The following is a 17,394-nucleotide window of genomic DNA, read 5'->3' as shown; positions in this document are numbered from 1 at the left end:
CCCATCCATTGTGAGATGACATCCCTCCAATCTCCATGATGAGGGAGAGCAACTGGAGCCACATTGACCTAAGGGGGCAGGAAAGATGTTGCCAATTCCTGCCCCTGTTCCTCAGATCTAGAAATCTCCCAGCCCCCTCACTTCCACCAGGCAGCGTGCAGGGCCGGAGACAGTCTAGACTAGCTTTAGATATTTGTACTGAGCTGGAATTTCGGTCATGGGTGGGCAGAGGAAGGAAAGCACATGATGCATCAATGGCAGAGCAGATTGACTGGGGCATCTGTGCAAAAAGGAAGAATCAGATGGGAGGAACAGGGCGAAGAAAAACAATTGTACCCAATATCATCTCAGACATTTTACTTGTCAGCTGTTCAATTGTAATCTCTTTGGGACATGTTATTCAACATCAGTGAAAACCCTCAGGCTTCACCTCATCCTGCGCAGAGAACTACATAAGAAATATACATAAGGAGTCAGAAAGCCACCGACTGGCTGTGTAAGGGAAGAACAAACATTTCTGCTCATATAGCTGGTATGTAAGGACAGCCCAACCACTGGGCTACCCAAGTGGGAGATCTGATAGAGCCCTGCTGCTTTGGCCAATGGTATATAACCTGGTTTAAAAAGCCAGTGCCACTGGCCAGCCACAGTTTGAGAGAGGAGTGAGTTATTTTCACAGCCTGCACAGACACCCCTGTAATAGCACCCGGGCAAGTTACAGTAGAGGTAATTTTTTCACAATGCTATCCTCTAAGTGAGAACTGATAGGCTATTGTAGGTGTTCATAAAAGATGTGTGATCATAATAAACAGCTTTCAGACAGTTTAATGTGTTAGATTTATGTTAAAAGTGTCTTCAGTGAATTGCATTAGCAACTTAGTTTCTTGCAATGTAAGCTGACACCTTTATACACCAGCATTACTAAGCCTCAAGATTTTTAATATGTAGAAAGAGATAGGATGGATAAACAAAGGAGCATTGACGAACAGCAGTAACTACCGTAGTTTGCTTTTCCTCTATCAATGAAATAAGTATTCCATTCCATTTTGCAAGCACCCTGGAGCATGTCCTCTCCACATCTCACACATGCACGTGTTGCATATACTGCACAGTATCAGACAGTTGCATTGCTAAGAATATTCATTCACGACCCATTATGATTCACCAGCTAAAAAAGCTAACTTTTAAAATATTTGATTTGACAGAAGCAAAAAACTACTCAATGTAGATTTTGGACAAATTTCAATTGATCTATTGCACTGAATATCTGTTGATGCACAATTAAAAAGAGCTTTGGTCCATCAATACTACAGTAGAGTATTTGGAGATTAAAACAGTGGAGAATTTTATCCTGACACCAAATGCTGTCTGATTTTACATTTGTCAGTATTATGAGCAACAAGATGAGATATTTCACTGATAATGCAAAATTTTCTTTTCCCAAGATTAGCTCATCCCCCCCCCACACACACACACTTTATAATATATAAACAAAGAAAAAACAAAACTTTTCATAGATTTTTTTTTTAATGTTTAAAGGTTTTCCTCTGCTCCTTGAAATGACATTGATTATATTTAGGAGCAACTTGGAAAAGTTTTATTTTGTTCCATTTATTTATTTAATGCTATTTAGCTCCTGTGTCTTTAAAAGCTGTAGCCTTTATGATATTGATAGATTGGTGCTGCCAATATTATCTTAGACCACAGTGACCTGTATCAGTGGCTAAAGTATCAGAAATAGCAGGGCAAGAATCACTATGAGGACTATCACTAGGTTTGGAGACTCCAGGAGCACACAAGGAACAAATCAATGACCGCAACATCATTCACAAGTTATCAATCATCCCTTTATTACAAGCCTTATTATGCAGATTATATCTGTGGCATTGATTGATACATCAATTAAGATAGAGAGAAATCAAAGTGTCCAGCATTCATGTTTTCATACTCCACAGGACCCTCTGTTGCTTTTTATGAGTGAGTGAGGGTACCATATTATGGTACACTTTCCCAAACATCAACCATTAACACATATTTACTGATATAGGGTTAACCCTCTTTAAACTAGTCATGTCAACTTCTTTCAGACCTAAGGCCTGTTAATGTTTAGCTGAAATTTGACAGGCTTCAGGCTGGTGGACCTTGCTTTAGATCCTTGTCTTACTTATATAAGTAACACGCTTACCAATAATATATACTTATCAACCTTTACCCCTATAATACTATCGCCTACATATTCCTACAGTAATGCCTACAACTTAAATCTATTCATCACACATTCATTGTGTATGGGTTAATCACAATAGATAATTAAATTTATATATGATTAGCTACAAAGCTTTTTTTTTTTTTTTTTTTTTTTTATTTAAAGAAGAGTAGTGGAGAGCTCTCCTTAATTCCCTAATTTGGGAGTCTTCAGATAACTGGGATTGTTGCACAAATAAAGGACTTTGGTTGGTTGAAAGAAAAATGATAAAATGCATTCAGTTCTACCCCCAGTCTAGGGGCCTCACTATGCTCCCATTAAGTCAGTCGCAAAGTCCAGATGACTTCAATGGCTGCAGGAGCAGTCCTTCAGCAGGCCTGCAATCCAATGCACCCGCAAATAAATTCTGGAGTGCAGCTATTATACAATCAGCCTAAACAATGGTTCCAATATGGGGCCATATATCCAGTAAGAAGTTTCTCTCTGATGGTGTATGTAGTCACCAGAATGCCAAGACGTGGAATGTGGGGTTACACAACAACCCTTTATTATTATTATTTTTTAATATCACAAAGTTCTATATTTCTATTTCCATATAGGTTTTTATGTCATGCTCATCACCATAGCAATCTGACCTACATCTAAGCCCTACATGTAATATTGCTCCCTATCACTCACTCTCATCATGGCTGCCTCCATCAACCCTCCCCATACCACTTTCAAGCAGTCCCACTGAAATCAAGGCCTATTATGAAGATCTGCAGAATTTGCTACGAATGATACCCTATTCAGTTGTCATAAATGACTGGAGCATCTTATTTGCCCCCCACATCCCACCCCTCTCCTGCTGCAATTCAACCTGTCTATACAACTTTCATTATTTGAATGCCCCTATGAAGTCTCCTTTTATTTATTCCCTCTCCAGGTCAAACACTCCCAATATTCGTCAAAACAGAAATTTTTCCATGCCACTAATTTTTTTGCTGTTCCCTTAACGCCTACACTCTCTCTCCTCCATCACTTATGAGATAAGCTGATTGGAGCTGCACATAGCATTCCAAGTGGGGGCGAGGACAGCAGGGATTTATATAATGGTGCTTCAGGTATTATTTCCTATCCTATTCCTTCTGCACCCTAATATTTTGTTCACTTTTTAATGACACTCAGGTGTTTTTCCTAAATAGCTAAAATTAATTTCTAAATTAACAATGTATATAAACAATTCAGATTAATCCTTCCAATGTTAATAAATGCAAGCTAATGAACAATCAGTTTAATCTGTCATCTGCTGCCCATTTCATCTTGTTTTTCTAGATTCCTCTGAAATGCCTTGGTATTCTCTAGATTTTTATTATTTGTATTACAATAGTGCCTTTAAGCCCCAGTCATGAATCAGGATGCTGTTGTACTAGGCACTGTACAGACACAAAACAAACTCTAGTTTGTTGAAACATACTCATGTGAAAGATGAATGCAAAAATGTGACACTGTGAGGAAGAAATTGGAAAGCAAGGGAAGGCAGATAAAAGGTCTGCAACAAAGCAGAAGCAAGACTTCAAGCAGTTGCAGCACTGAAAAGGAAGTGCTTGAAAAAACTCAAGGCCATGGGGAGGGTGGGGGGAATTATGTTTTTACAATAAAGGAAGAGTGAAAAGATGCTAAGCCAGCAGAGACTGAGGGGAAGTAATACCTAGTGGCAAAAAGACAAAGGAAAAATTAAACTGATATTGGTTGTGCATTGATTGTACAGCTAGCACAGCAAGTGTGACACGCTTTCAAGGAGTACCCAGGGTTATAAGGCACATCGCTACCACCTGCCCTTAGCATGAGGGAGTCTTGTCTGTGCATGCCTGGGGTCAGCTCCCAACTCCACTGGTCATGGGCAACACAAGCACTCCCCTCTAGGCCTCACAGACCCTGCTGTCACTGTACAAGGTTAGCAATAGACACACTCCAACCCTAGGGCCCTCCAGATGTCTCCCTGGAGTGCCCAGTCCCGGTTCCAAAGCAGCAGTACACCCCAGCAGTTCCCCCTCAGATCACCACTCCACTTTACACAGGGCACTTGATTTCACTATAAAGTATAAAAGTTTATTTAATTAAAAGCACAGAGATTAAAATAACAGCAAGTCCTGGAAACAAATGGTTATATACAAAATTAAATCATAACACACATTCCAGAACCTAGACTTAATTAACTAGATCCTCTTATGCCCCGTAGAGTAGTGCTCACCCAAAGCCCTTGCAGCTTTTTATAGCCAGGCTTGACTGTGATCCTCCTTTCATGAAAAAAAGACACTCTGTCAGCATGTCTCCTCGGTGAAGGACCCAGTGTATTCTTTTGTCCCACAAGACAGGAGTTCTCAACCTTTTTCCTTTCTGAGCCCCCAACCCCCGCTATAAAAACTCCATGGCCCACCTGTGCCACAACTGTTTTTCTGTATATAAAACCAGGGCTGGTGTTAGGGGTACCAACCATGGCAATTGCCCATTGCCCCATGCCACAGGGAGCCCCGCAAAGCTAACTTGCTCGGGCTTCAGTCCCGCTGCAGCTTTGGCTCTCTGCCCTGGGCCCCCGTGAGTCTAATGCCAACCCTGCTTGGCAGACCCCCCTGAAACCTGCTCATGGTCCCCCCAGAGGGCTTATAGACCCTCAGTTGAGAACCACTGCCCCAAGACAGAGTCCCATCTTTTGCCTTCATTCATAAATATGACAAAACATTCTGTTGTGAAATCTACAGGAGACGACAAAATCTTTCAACTGACAGGTAGCTTAGTATACAAATGGGCCTCCATTGAGAGGCAGATAAACTGTTGGCTACTGCAGTGCCACTAATAAAACGGTATTAATCCTAATCCTGATGTGGGTGGGTGGGTGTGTGTGTACACAGAGTTACCTTTTACAAAACCACACTCACCTGCCTATTTATAAATGCTGTGGCAACGCACCTCCCTTGCCTCCACATTTCTCTTTCTCTGGCAATGGGGGGAGACCTAGAGTGAATCAATCCCACTAAGGAGCCTATTCAATCTTTTCACTCTGATTTATTTTTCAGTATTTATACAGTTAGGCCCAGTAGTTCTCTTAAGCCAAACAAAACCCAAACTTATAAAAATAAATGCCTCACCCTGTCCCCTCTCTGGGGAGTTGCCTTATTGTACTGGCTTCTAGTTGCCAGCCCTTCCCTAAACAGCAGTTAACTTGGATGTTTTCACTGTAGGGAACAAAGCAGCCTTCCATCCAGGAGAAGCCTTTTCTGACACTAACCCTGCTGCAGTTTGTTTCTCACCCCTCCTCTCTGGGGAGGTCACTGGCAGGCCTTAATTGGCCACAGGTGTTACTCATTAAGCTGAAAGGAGGTTCTCTCAGGTTATAGGGAACACAGCCCTCACCATTCCAGGGCGGATATATCTGTGTTCCACTACACCCCTAAAGTTGTCAGGTCTGACTTTGTCACAGTGTATGTTAGATCAAGCCAGCTATATTTGTGAGACCACATATAAACACCCCCATATTTCACTCTATACTGATGCAAGCAACACTAGGATTTCACAAGCATGAATACTCCTGATAAGTGCAATGAAGTGGATCACTGCATATATATTCCCTGCTTTGGTAACTATCTGGCCATCTGACACATGCATTCTTGGTGTCTGTATTCCACAGAGAAGGCATAGAACACAGCTGCTCTTTCAGCATTATGTGAGCTTGTGTCTCTTTTGTTGAAGATTTTTCAAATGAGGAAACTGGTAGCGGGGGAATCAATGCCGCTATTATGCAGCTTGTGGCTTCTTCATTTCTTTAGATGCTGTTGTGCTACTCACTTCATAAACACATTTAAAGTTTTTGTTTTTGGAAGAGTCCAACTCTTTTGTGACTAAATTTTATCATTTTCATTACTAAACTAACCCGAGAACCACTTTCCTAGCAAGCTCTTGAAACTTAGGAGTTTTGTGACCTTTTCTTTCCCAAAAGCACTGGACCTCCCTCCCTCTTTGCAATCATGAAACATCTCTGTGGCAATGACTATCGCTTAGGTGGAAAAGTAGAATTAGCAACATTTTTCCATGTATCCTTAACTGTCTCTTAAATGCAGTTCAGCAGATGGAAATAAGGCAAAAGAGCCAGCACAACAGACCTGGTGGCCCCGAGAGAGCTGGCTAGAAGTCCACAAACTACAGATTGGGACCTCTGTGCTAGAGAATATTGACACTTGTTAGGTTCCCATGCATCTTACATATGTCAGAGAGCAACCATCACAGTATTTGATTGACTGTCTTGAGCAGAGGACAAATAATCTTTGCCCTAATACAGCGGTGATGAACAGATCCCCTAAAATAGACATTTGTGAAAGCTGTCTGAAGAGCAGCAACAACAACAACAAAGGAAAGAAAAAAAAATCCTTGACTCCAATCTCTCAAAATGTCCATTTTGCCATTAGAATCTCAAGAGGTTCATTGAAATTCAATTGTCTGGCAAAGAGCAGATATGCTGAATAGATTCTGTCATTCTTACCACATCTAATGTCCTTTTGGAAAGAAGCTGAAAAATAGATAGCAGGCAAAAAATCCAAATGGTGATGGGAACAGATGTCCTTTCCATTTTTAGTCTGCATACATTTATTCTTTGAGGACAGATCCCACCAGCCAACAAGCCAGGCAGACATCCAGAAGAGATCTAGGGGTGTTTGTAGGGAATTATCAAGGATTATCTCCCTCCTCCTCAATTCCCAGGCCACTCTGCATCACTACAACCTCAGGGCTGCAGGCTCCCAGACTCCCAGCTCTTCCCCATGATAGAGGAATGGTCAGTGGATCCATATAGCAGTGGATTCATGAGCCTCCCCCTGCTGACAACCCTGAAACACATATGCTCAGGCACAACCCCAAAGTCACGTTCTCCCAAAATCTCCCCCTCCCTCCCCACCACCCATACAGCAAAATGAGTCTTGGACTTTTTTAGGGGATTTATCCCCTATGTACAGCTCACAAGAGACAAAAATGACAGCTTATTTACATTTATCCACTCATAATTCAAGAGTTGGGTGTTACACACCCGATTCAATGAATATTTCATTATTTCTAATATGAACATATCAGTCACAGACCCTTATAGGGTGCATGGTAGAAGGAGCACGCAAAGGGGATGCCCCTCTCCCCCTGTGCATGACCTTTGCAGTGGAGTACAAGGACTGCTCTTTTGATGCAGCCCCAGTGCACGTAGTGCCCTAAGTGGGGAGGGAGGGCCCAGCCCTGTTTTTCACACCATGGGGCAAGCTCGTTGCACTGCGGGAACGGATAGGCTGCAGCATCGTAAAAGAAGGTTTAGTATGTGCAGTCCTTTTGCCTATCAGGCCACTCAGGTACAGTACACAATCCCTTCTCAAGCATACTCTGTATCCTACTCTCGCCACCGGCAGAAATCTGCAGTTTGGCCCTGATTTAAAATTATGTTGCACAGTAAATGAAGTGGTAGAGAATTGTTAGAATAGAGCACCATTAGGTAGATTAGTACTATGGGCTTGTCTGCATGAACAATTAGACTGTGCCAAACTAGGAATCTACCTGAACTAGGCTGCCACATTTTAACTATCCACATGCACCCAGCTAATGTGTGTTAACAAGTTGGTTAGGACACTTTGATCTAGTCCTGTTTCAAGGTCAAAGCACTCTAACGCACATCAGTAAGGTGCAAATGGACAGTTGGTCCGTGGCAGGCTCCTGTGGGGTAGAGTCACACCCCAGCATGCCACAGTCTATACTCCTGAGGGAATTCTGTACACAATATTTTAAAATTCTGTAAACTGCATATTTTATTTTTAATTATTTGCTGACAAGTATTTTGAAATAAATTACCAAAATAATTGAAAATGTAGAGATGGTATTACTGTGTTATTTTAACAAATAAAATAGGCAAAACTTTGCAGAATTTTAATTTTTTAAATTTTTTGGCACAGAATTCCCTCAAGAGTACTAGGATTCTATGTGGCATAATCTGGGTGTGGGCAGCTTGGTTGTGGGTCTGGCTGCAGGGGGGAAATCTGGATGCAAAGGAGCTCAGTGTGGGGTTCTGGTTACGGGGGAGTCCAGGTGAAGGTGGTTAGGGCTCAAGGGGGGGATCTGGGTGTGGGGAACTCCCAATGACGGGGGTGAGGTTCAGCAGAGGAGGTTTTGGGGGGTGGGGCTCGGTGGGGAGGTTCTGGATGCAGAGAGGGCAGTCACTGCATGGGGAACTGCCCGCCCCCCTGTCTACGCAACCCTTGTGCATCCAGGACTGCCCTGCATCCAACCTCACACCCTCCCCTCCCCCCCCCAAGCCTCAGCCCCTGCACCCGGAACCCCACCCTGAGCCCCACCCTCCCCTGCACCCAGACACCACCCCCTGCCAGCCCCCTCCCCAAATGGTGCAGAGCTTCCTGCAGCCTGGGGAAGTTTCTGGGGGTTGATCTGACCCAGCCCTAGCTGCTCTGTGCAGGGAAGGGAAGGGAAAGGGGGAAACTAACATCCCTGGGTGGCTGGGGAATCCCCAGACCCCCCACCCCTTCTCCTCAGTGATTTACCTCTCCCCTGGCTGCCTGAACAGATGCATCTGAGCTGCCAGGGAGGGGTGAGTTAGCACTGGTGCAGTTTCTCTTTGCTTCCCCACAGAAACCATTTTCTGCAGAAAAGTAAAGAGAATCTGCCCTGGGGGGCAGAGGGAGGGCATTGTCTGTTGTACCACAGAATTCCCTCCCCAGGAGTAAGTCTAATTGTTTATATAGACAATCTATAGGAGCGCATTATCTGCTGAAAAACTCCCTGTACACATCCTCTTCTATTTAGGTTTTATACCACACCCATTATCATGGGATCAGAGGGCCTTCCAGCTTACACAGAAAATAAAATCCAGACAATTTGAATATGATGGCTTTATGGACTTAATTCTGCTATCAGTTCTTAGCATAACTAGTGCATTCAATGGAGGACATGTGCATGAATCTAGATATCATAGGTCCTTATATGACCCCATAACTGTAGTATCTGAGCACTTCATAATCTTTTCATTTTATTTATCTTCAAACCTCCCTCTCCCCAATAAAGTATCATCCCCATTTTACAGATGGGGAACTGAGGCACAGGGAGACTGAGTGACTCATCCAGTGTCACACGACAAGTCTGGGACAGCAAGAAATAGGACCTGTGTCTCAAGTCCCAGGACAGCACCCTAACCGTAGAACTATACTGCCTCTCAATGGTGGAGCCCTTAAAATTGTAACACTGGAAAAAGAGTGGAAATCAGAAACAGATGCTTGTCCAAGTGTTCTAAGGCAGTGGTTTTCAAAGCTGGTTCGCCGCTTGTTCAGGGAAAGCCCATGGCGGGCTGGGCCGGTTTGTTTACCTGCCACGTCCACAGGGTCGGCTGATCGCGGCTCCCACTGGTCGCGGTTCGCCGCTCCAGGCCAATGGGGGCTGCGGGAACGGTGGCCAGCACATCCCTCAGCCCGCACCGCTTCCTGCTGCCCCCATTGGCCTGGAGCGGCGGGTAAACAAACCGGCCTGGCCCACCAGGGGCTTTCCCCGAACAAGTGGCGGACCGGTTTTGAGAACCACTGTTCTAAGGGTATGGCTGTTTGGTTAAAATCATGTCCAGGGTACGCAGAAAAACAAATCACATGGACACAGTTAATATTATTCAGCAATAAGAGAATCGTAAAGAAAATATTCTGACAAATAAAACCCACATACAAAGAAGAGATAGTAACATCATAAATCACTGGAGTACAAGAAATATCCATATGCACATCACCACATAATCGGACCTAACTTAACGATTAGTGCACAAAATCACCCATTGAAAAACTACACTAGGGTAGGATGAGACCAACAAAATGATCTTACATGAGCAAGAAAACTGATCATCTGGGAGGTGTCAGCAGAAACCTATCTGCCTTAACAGACCCTTGAGTCAGTTGGTATTAGAAGCAAGTTGCCTGTCAAACTGATTCCCAATTTGCAGCTGCTGGTTTTTGTAACAGATGCCTCGAGAGAAACTCCTGCTAAAAATATATCTGTTAGAGATGCACCAGTGTTGTCTGGAGCATCACAAACAGCCACTTTGGTTAACTCACTTTTAGGCTTCACAGCTGAGAGGCACAAGACCTATGAGTAAGGCTACGATTCTGTCATGGATTCTGTGATTTTAAGAGATGGCTGAGAGTTTCTGAAAATTCCATTAAAAGCATTGGTTTTGAGAAAAACGAGAGATCAGTTGTTTCCTTTAAAATCTGCAGTACATGTGTCGAAAGTACCGTTTGGTGCACCACTGTTGCTTAGCCAATAAGATTTGTTGTAATTGAGCAGTCAAGTATGAGGAGCATGCGTGAGGTTTAGTTAAAGAGTGAGGAAAAAATGGCAATTCCAAGAACACTGAGGAGCAAACTGGCAGACATCACTGCTAACCAGAGGAGGAAACATTTCATGAACATAGTGGATTGATGTTTTGTACAGCATGTAATGTTCCTGTGTAGTTTACAAGCAAAATGCAACAAATGTATAGAAAGTGCTTTGCATAAATGAGAGGCACAAGGTCTTGAATCGAGTGTAAGCGAGAAAGCTAAAGTATAAAAAAAGGCAAGTGAGCTGTTTACTGAAAAGAGCGAGAAACAGAGAATCGCAGGACAGAAGTTTACCGATTTTCAGTCTTTCTCCACCACTAACGTTGCACTACATGTCCTAGAACAAACCTGATATGTTATACCTACCTCGGATCATCTCTGAAAAACATACTGCAAAAGCTTTTTGAAAGCCATGTAAGTGACCTGAAAGACCTGCTGAATCAATGTTTTGGAATTAGTCTCGTAGCAGATGAAACTACTGATGTTGAAGGGCGCAACATACTGAATATCCTGGCAGTGCCTGGTTTGTCTTTTACAGACATTTCAAGCTGACAAGGGGAAGGTAGTTTGGAGTTTAAGTCTTTGCTGATGGAGTGTGTATGTTTGGAGACTGTTAACTTTAAAACAGTGAGTCACGCAGTGGCAGAAACAGTTTGGAAATATGGAATTGCTTTTGATAAAGTCACTGCTTTTGTCACTGACAATGCTGCATAAATGAACAAAACCTGGAAATGAAATCTCAAAGTGCGTTTTCTGAATGCAGTACATGTAACATGCATAGGGTGACCAGACGTCCCGATAAAATCGGGACCGTCCCGATATTTAGGCATTTGTCCCGCGTCCCGATTGATCTTCGGTCGGGACGCTGCACTCCGCTTTTTTTTTTTTTTTTTCTCTGCCGGGCTGCCGGCAGCACTCAGCTGTTCTCGGCTTTTTTTTTTCTTCTCCTCTGACTGCCGGCAGCACTCAGCTGTTTTCTGTTGGTTTCTCTCCCCCCCCCCCCTCCTAAAAACCAGAGGCTGAAGGTATGCATACCTAAGGAAGGGTAAGCATAATCTCCTTTGACTGCCCGCAGCCCTGGGCTGTTCTCAGCTCCCGCCCCCGACTGCCAGCAGCACTGGGTCACAGTAGGGAATTGGGAGAGGGAGCTGTTTGTGTCCTTACACCGGCAGCACTCGGTTTTTTGTTTTTTTTTGCTCCGCCAGTGACCCCCTCCTCCCCCCCCCTTGTGTCCCGATATTTTCTTCCTGTCATCTGGTCACCCTAAACATGCACTGCGCTTCTTCACAACTTAGTGGGCGATACCTGGAGAAAAACATTTGAAAAAGTAAATGAACTTGACATTGCCGTAAAATGTGCATTCACTGCCTGCCCTGCCCGCAAAGCATGGTTCCATCAATCATGGGGGGGGAGAAGGGAGGAGGAGTGCCTGCAATTCCAGCTTCACTGGTAATCACATGGGGGGAACAGCTGGTTTGAAGCTGTCCATTTTCATACCAGTCACCTGCAGGATTGTGTGGATTTAAAAAAAAAAAAAGAGTAGTGGAAGCGAAGCTGTAGTTCATCTATTGAAGGTGTAGTCACTTTAAGTAAATCAAGAGAAATAAAAGCAGATGTTGCAGCAGTAGAAGCATTTGCACCAAGAATAATGGCAACTGTCACTGCTTACAAAAAAAACAGAAATCAGATCACATAAAGTGGAAAATGCGTTGGCCGATCTTGCCAGTTGGACAAAATCCTCAGTGGCACAACTGACAACCTGTTAGCTAAGAAAGTCCTTTGCGAAAACAGCAACAAATATTGAAGCCTACATGACTGAGTCTGAATGGTTTTGTTAATACTGCCAGTGTTTTGAAAGCCTGCTGAGTGTTTGATTCCAATCAGGCCAAACTTCTTGACCTTGCATCACTAAATATATTTGAGTCTATTCCGGGGTGGGCAAATTTTTTGGCCTGAGGGCCACATGGGGGTTCCAAAACTGTATGGAGGGCCGGGTAGGGAAGGCTGTGCCCCCCCAAACCCTAACCCTATCTGCCCCGTCCCACTTCCCACCCCCTGACTGCCCCCCCCCAGAATCCCCCGACCCATCCAACCCCCACTACTCCTTGTCCCCTGACCACCCCCTCTAAAGCCCCTTTCAGAATGTGGCTCTGCGAACATGGGCGGAGGACTCAGGAGGAGCAGGGGCAGCCGCACAGCTGGAGAGAAGCGGTGGTTTCCCCTTCAAAGCACTGCTTCTCTCCGGCCAGCTGTGCGGCTGCTCGGTGCTCTTCCTGAGTCCCCCACCTGCATTCGCTGTGCTCCCCCCACCCGCACCACCCACCTGCTCCCCTGAGGCTGCACGTGAGCCTCCCTTCCTGCTCTCCCCTGCAGTGCAGCCCCCTCCCGTGCTGGCGTCGTGTCACACTGAGGCTGCAGGGGAGTGGGGGGGTCGAGCCTCCCCAGCTGGGAGCTCAAGGGCCAGGCAGGACGGTCCCGCATGCGGTATGTGGCCCGCAGGCCGTAGTTTGCCCACTTCTGGTCTATTCCCATGCTTGAAATCAATGCATTGGCAAAAGCTGAGTTTTGTAGCTACAGCAGTACAGTTTTGAAAGGGAGTGCCTTGACTTCGTGAAATTTGGGTGCAATTTAAAAGATCACTTTCCAAGTCTGGCCATAATAGCTCTGATGTGTTTATCAGTGCCCATTAACAGTCCGGACGGCAAGAGATCATTTTCATCTTATAAAAATATCTTATGAGATGACAGACACTCAATGAAAGATGACAACCTGGCAAAGTACAACATGCTGTTTCAGAATTGTGGAAAGCTCTAACTGTAAGTACATGACCTTTTTACACTCTAACAATTAATCTTGTCAGTAGTCAAAATTATCTTATAAGGTTTAATTGGCAATTTAAAAGCTTCTGTATTGATTTAGTGAAAACTGCATTATGTGTGTACATTTCCGTGATTTATTGTTTATTGCCTGCATCCTTTCCGTGACTTTTATTAAAAATACTCATGGCAAAATTGTAGCCTTACTGATGGGATGTTAATACCCCAAAGTGAGTGATTTTAAAGCATTATTCATTGTTATATGTTCAGTTACACAGCAATAGAGCTGAAGCAACTTGAAGAATCCTTCACCCAAAGAAAAAAAAATCACCTTGCACATATGTATAGCTCTAAGATGAAGTGTAGGAAAGGCTGGGAAACAGTTAAAGGAGTACTTCTGGACAAGCACACTGACTAAAAGGTACTCAAGCATAGATTTAGACACAGCAAGTCCTGCTTTTATCTGGGGAATCTCTTTAAAGGCATCACTGCTGCAAAATATGGCATATTCAGTAGCTGTAGGGTACGCAGATATTAAAACAGTATTGGAAAGGGTTTTCCATCAGAGAGAAAATGGTTAAGGTAAAGCCAAAGTCAGATTATTATTATTTATATTGCAGTGGTGTTTAGAAGCCAGGTTGGGGGTCCATTATGCACAAATTCACAGTAAAGGACAGTCCTTACCCCAAAGAGCTTACAATTTAAAGCATCTGACATCAGATATAAAATAAGGGGACTAAAGATTAGAAGATGGAGATGTGAACTTTTTCAAGTTGGAATGGCATTGAGTGGAGCACTTCAGACAGAGTGTTGAAAACATGATATCCAAGTTTGCCCATGAACAAAAGATCAACAAGGTTGTATGACTTGAAGGAGGTTGAAGAAAAGAAATCTGTTACAGCAATGTCTCTAATTTAAGGCTTTCAAAAAATTAGTTACCCGGGGGCTGATGATGATCCCGAAAGCAGGTGCCATCACTGCTCCCCACAGGAAACAAAAATAGAAGAGGAGGGAGGGGGGAAGGAGAAGGGAAAAAAACAAGAAAGTTAGAGCATTGCATCATGCTATGTAGGGTGGGAGTTAGGAGAGGCACACGGTCATCACATATTCTTCATATCTGAACAAAATATCAGATGCTGACTGCATTTTTTGTAGTTGATGGAGCAAGTTCACATTAGAAGGAAGGCCACAGCATAATTGAAAGCAAAATAGTGGGCTCCATGTCACTGGTCTTGACTCAGGTAGGAATTAAATGGAAGCTTTGTCTGAACCAAAACTGCAGAATCAGTCCTTATTGGCATGTCTACACTGCATTTAGACACCCAAAGCTGGCTTGTGCCAGATGACACAGGCTCACAGGGCTCAGGCTCATGGGCTGTTTAATTGTGGTGTAGACATTCAGGCTTGGGCTGCAGTCCAAGCTCTGGGATCCTCCTCCTTCACAGGGTCCTAGAGCTCAGGCTCCAATCTGAGCCCAAACATCTACACCACAATAAAACAGCCCCTTAACTTATTTCAGCTGGCTCGGGCCAGGCATAGGTTTTTAATCACTGTATAGACATACTCTATGTTTCCCTCCCATGCCCTTAAAAAAAAAAAAGAGGGTGGGGGACACTTTTCCTCTCCATTATGGTGACACTTCCAGTGAATTGTTAACTTTGGCCAAATGTATTTTGTTCATCATCTAATCATTCCACTCTGTCTTTGGGGGATTTTTCTTCAGTGCGACTTCTTACTCACCATACCTCTGTAGTCCTCCCTCCTTCCCAAACAAATGCATCATGGTGGATCTGATCCTGCATTCCTACACATTACAAATTCCCTCTGTTGTCAGTGGGGGTCCTTGCGGATGCAAAGAAAACGGTATTTTGGGCCTATATTTTTTCTTGAAATAACATATGCTTGTCACTCCACTAGCTTCCCCTTAAAACAGAAGATTCCATGGATGTAAAAGCAGCAAAGAGTCCTGTGGCACCTTATAGACTAACCAACGTATAGGAGCATGAGCTTTCATGGGTGAATACCCACTTCTTCGGATGCATGTAGTGGAAATTTCCAGGGGCAGGTATAAATATGCAAGCAAGAGTGAGTAAGGCTAGCGATAACAAAGTTAGTTCAATCAGGAAGGATGAGGCCCTCTTCTAGCAGTTGAGGTGTGAACACCAAGGGAGGAGAAACTGCTTTTGTAGTTGGCTAGCCATTCACAGTCTTTATTTAATCCTGAGCTGATGGTGTCAAATTTGCAGATGAACTGAAGCTCAGCAGTTTCTCTTTGAAGTCTGGTCCTGACGGGTTTTTTTTTTTTATTTTTTTGCTGCAGGATGGCTACCTTTAAATCTGCTATTGTGTGTCCAGGGAGGTTGAAGTGTTCTCCTACAGGTTTTTGTATACTGCCATTCCTAATATCTGATTTGTGTCCATTTATCCTTTTATGTAGGGACTGTCCAGTTTGGCCGATGTACATAGCAGAGGGGCATTGCTGGCATATGATGGCGTATATTACATTGCTGGACGTGCAGGTGAATGAACCGGTGATGTTGTGGCTGATCTGGTTAGGTCCTGTGATGGTGTCGCTGGTGTAGATATGTGGGCAGAGTTGGCATCGAGGTTTGTTGCATGGATTGGTTCCTGAGCTAGAGTTACTATGGTGCGGTGTGTAGTTACTGGTGAGAATATGCTTCAGGTTGGCGGGTTGTCTGTGGGCGAGGACTGGCCTGCCACCCAAGGCCTGTGAAAGTGAGGGATCGTTGTCCAGGATGGGTTGTAGATCACTGATGATACGTTGGAGAGGTTTTAGCTGGGGACTGTATGTGATGGCCAGTGGAGTTCTGTTGGTTTCTTTCTTGGGCTTGTCTTGCAGTAGGAGGCTTTTGGGTACACGTCTGGCTCTGTTGATCTGTTTCCTTATTTCCTCATGCAGGTATCATAGTTTTGAGAATGCTTGGTGAAGATTTTGTAGGTGTTGGTCTCTGTCTGAGGGGTTGGAGCAGATACGGTTGTATCTAAGTGCTTGGCTGTAGACAATGGATCATGTGGCGTGTCCGGGATGGAAGCTGGAGGCATGAAGGTAGGCACAGCAGTCGGTGGGTTTTCGGTATAGGGTGGTGTTAACGTGACCGTCACTTATTTGCACCATGGTGTCTAGGAAGTGGACCTCCCGTGTAGATTGGTCCAGGCTGAGGTTGATGGTGGGGTGGAAGCTGTTGAAATCGTGGTGAAATTTTTCCAGAGTTTCCTTCCCATGGGTCTAGATGATGATGTCATCAATGTAGCATAGGTAGAGAAAGGGTATGAGTGGATGCGAGCTGAGGAAGAGTTGTTCCAGGTCAGCCATAAAAATGTTGGCATATTGTGGGGCCATGCGGGTGCCCGTAGCGGTGCCACTGGTCTGGAGGTATATATTGTCATCAAATTTGAAATAGTTGTGTGTGAGGATAAAGAGCTCACCAGTTGTGCTGTGGCATCATCAGGTATACTGTTCCTGACAGCTTGTATTCCATCTGTGTGTGGGATGTTTGTGTAGAGAGCCTCTACATCCATAGTGGCTAGGATGGTGTTTTCTGGAAGGTCACCAATGCATTGTAGTTTTCTCAGGAAATCAGTGGTGTCACGGAGATAGCTGGGAGTGCTGGTGGCGTAGGGTCTGAGTAGGGAGTCCACATATCCAGATAGTCCTTCAGTGAGGGTGCCAATGCCCAAGATGATGGGGCATCCAGGATTTCCAGGTTTGAGGATCTTGGGTAGTAGATAGAATATCCCCGGTCGGGGCTCTAAAGGTATGTTGATTTGTTCCTGTGTTAGTGTAGGGAGTTTCCTGAGTAGATGGTGCAGTATCTTAGTGTATTCCTCAGTGAGATCTGAAGGAAGTGGCCTGTAGAATTTGGTATTGGAGAGTTGTCTAGCAGCCTCCTTTTGGTAGTCAGACCTGTTCATGGTGACAACAGCACCTCCTTTATAAGCCTCTTTGATGATAATGCCAGGGTGGTTTCTGAGGCTG

The 17,394-nt window shown here is 44.3% G+C and overlaps 1 long non-coding RNA gene across 1 annotated transcript in view; it reads right to left on the bottom strand.

Moving 5' to 3' along the window:
• Positions 1 to 5,469, bottom strand: part of LOC135983891 (uncharacterized) — a 93,571-nt gene extending 88,102 nt beyond the window's left edge. Inside the window, exon 1 of the long non-coding RNA XR_010601713.1 lies at positions 5,335 to 5,469. This is a non-coding gene — a long non-coding RNA (uncharacterized LOC135983891). The remainder of the gene's footprint in view (positions 1 to 5,334) is intronic.
• Positions 5,470 to 17,394: the final 11,925 nt, after the last annotated feature.

This window comes from Chrysemys picta, chromosome 1, assembly GCF_011386835.1.
Source record: "Chrysemys picta bellii isolate R12L10 chromosome 1, ASM1138683v2, whole genome shotgun sequence".
In the NCBI taxonomy this organism is placed as follows: Eukaryota; Metazoa; Chordata; order Testudines; family Emydidae; genus Chrysemys; species Chrysemys picta.
Note: the sequence above shows the minus strand (reverse complement) of the source record. Positions and strands in the feature narration are given on the sequence as shown.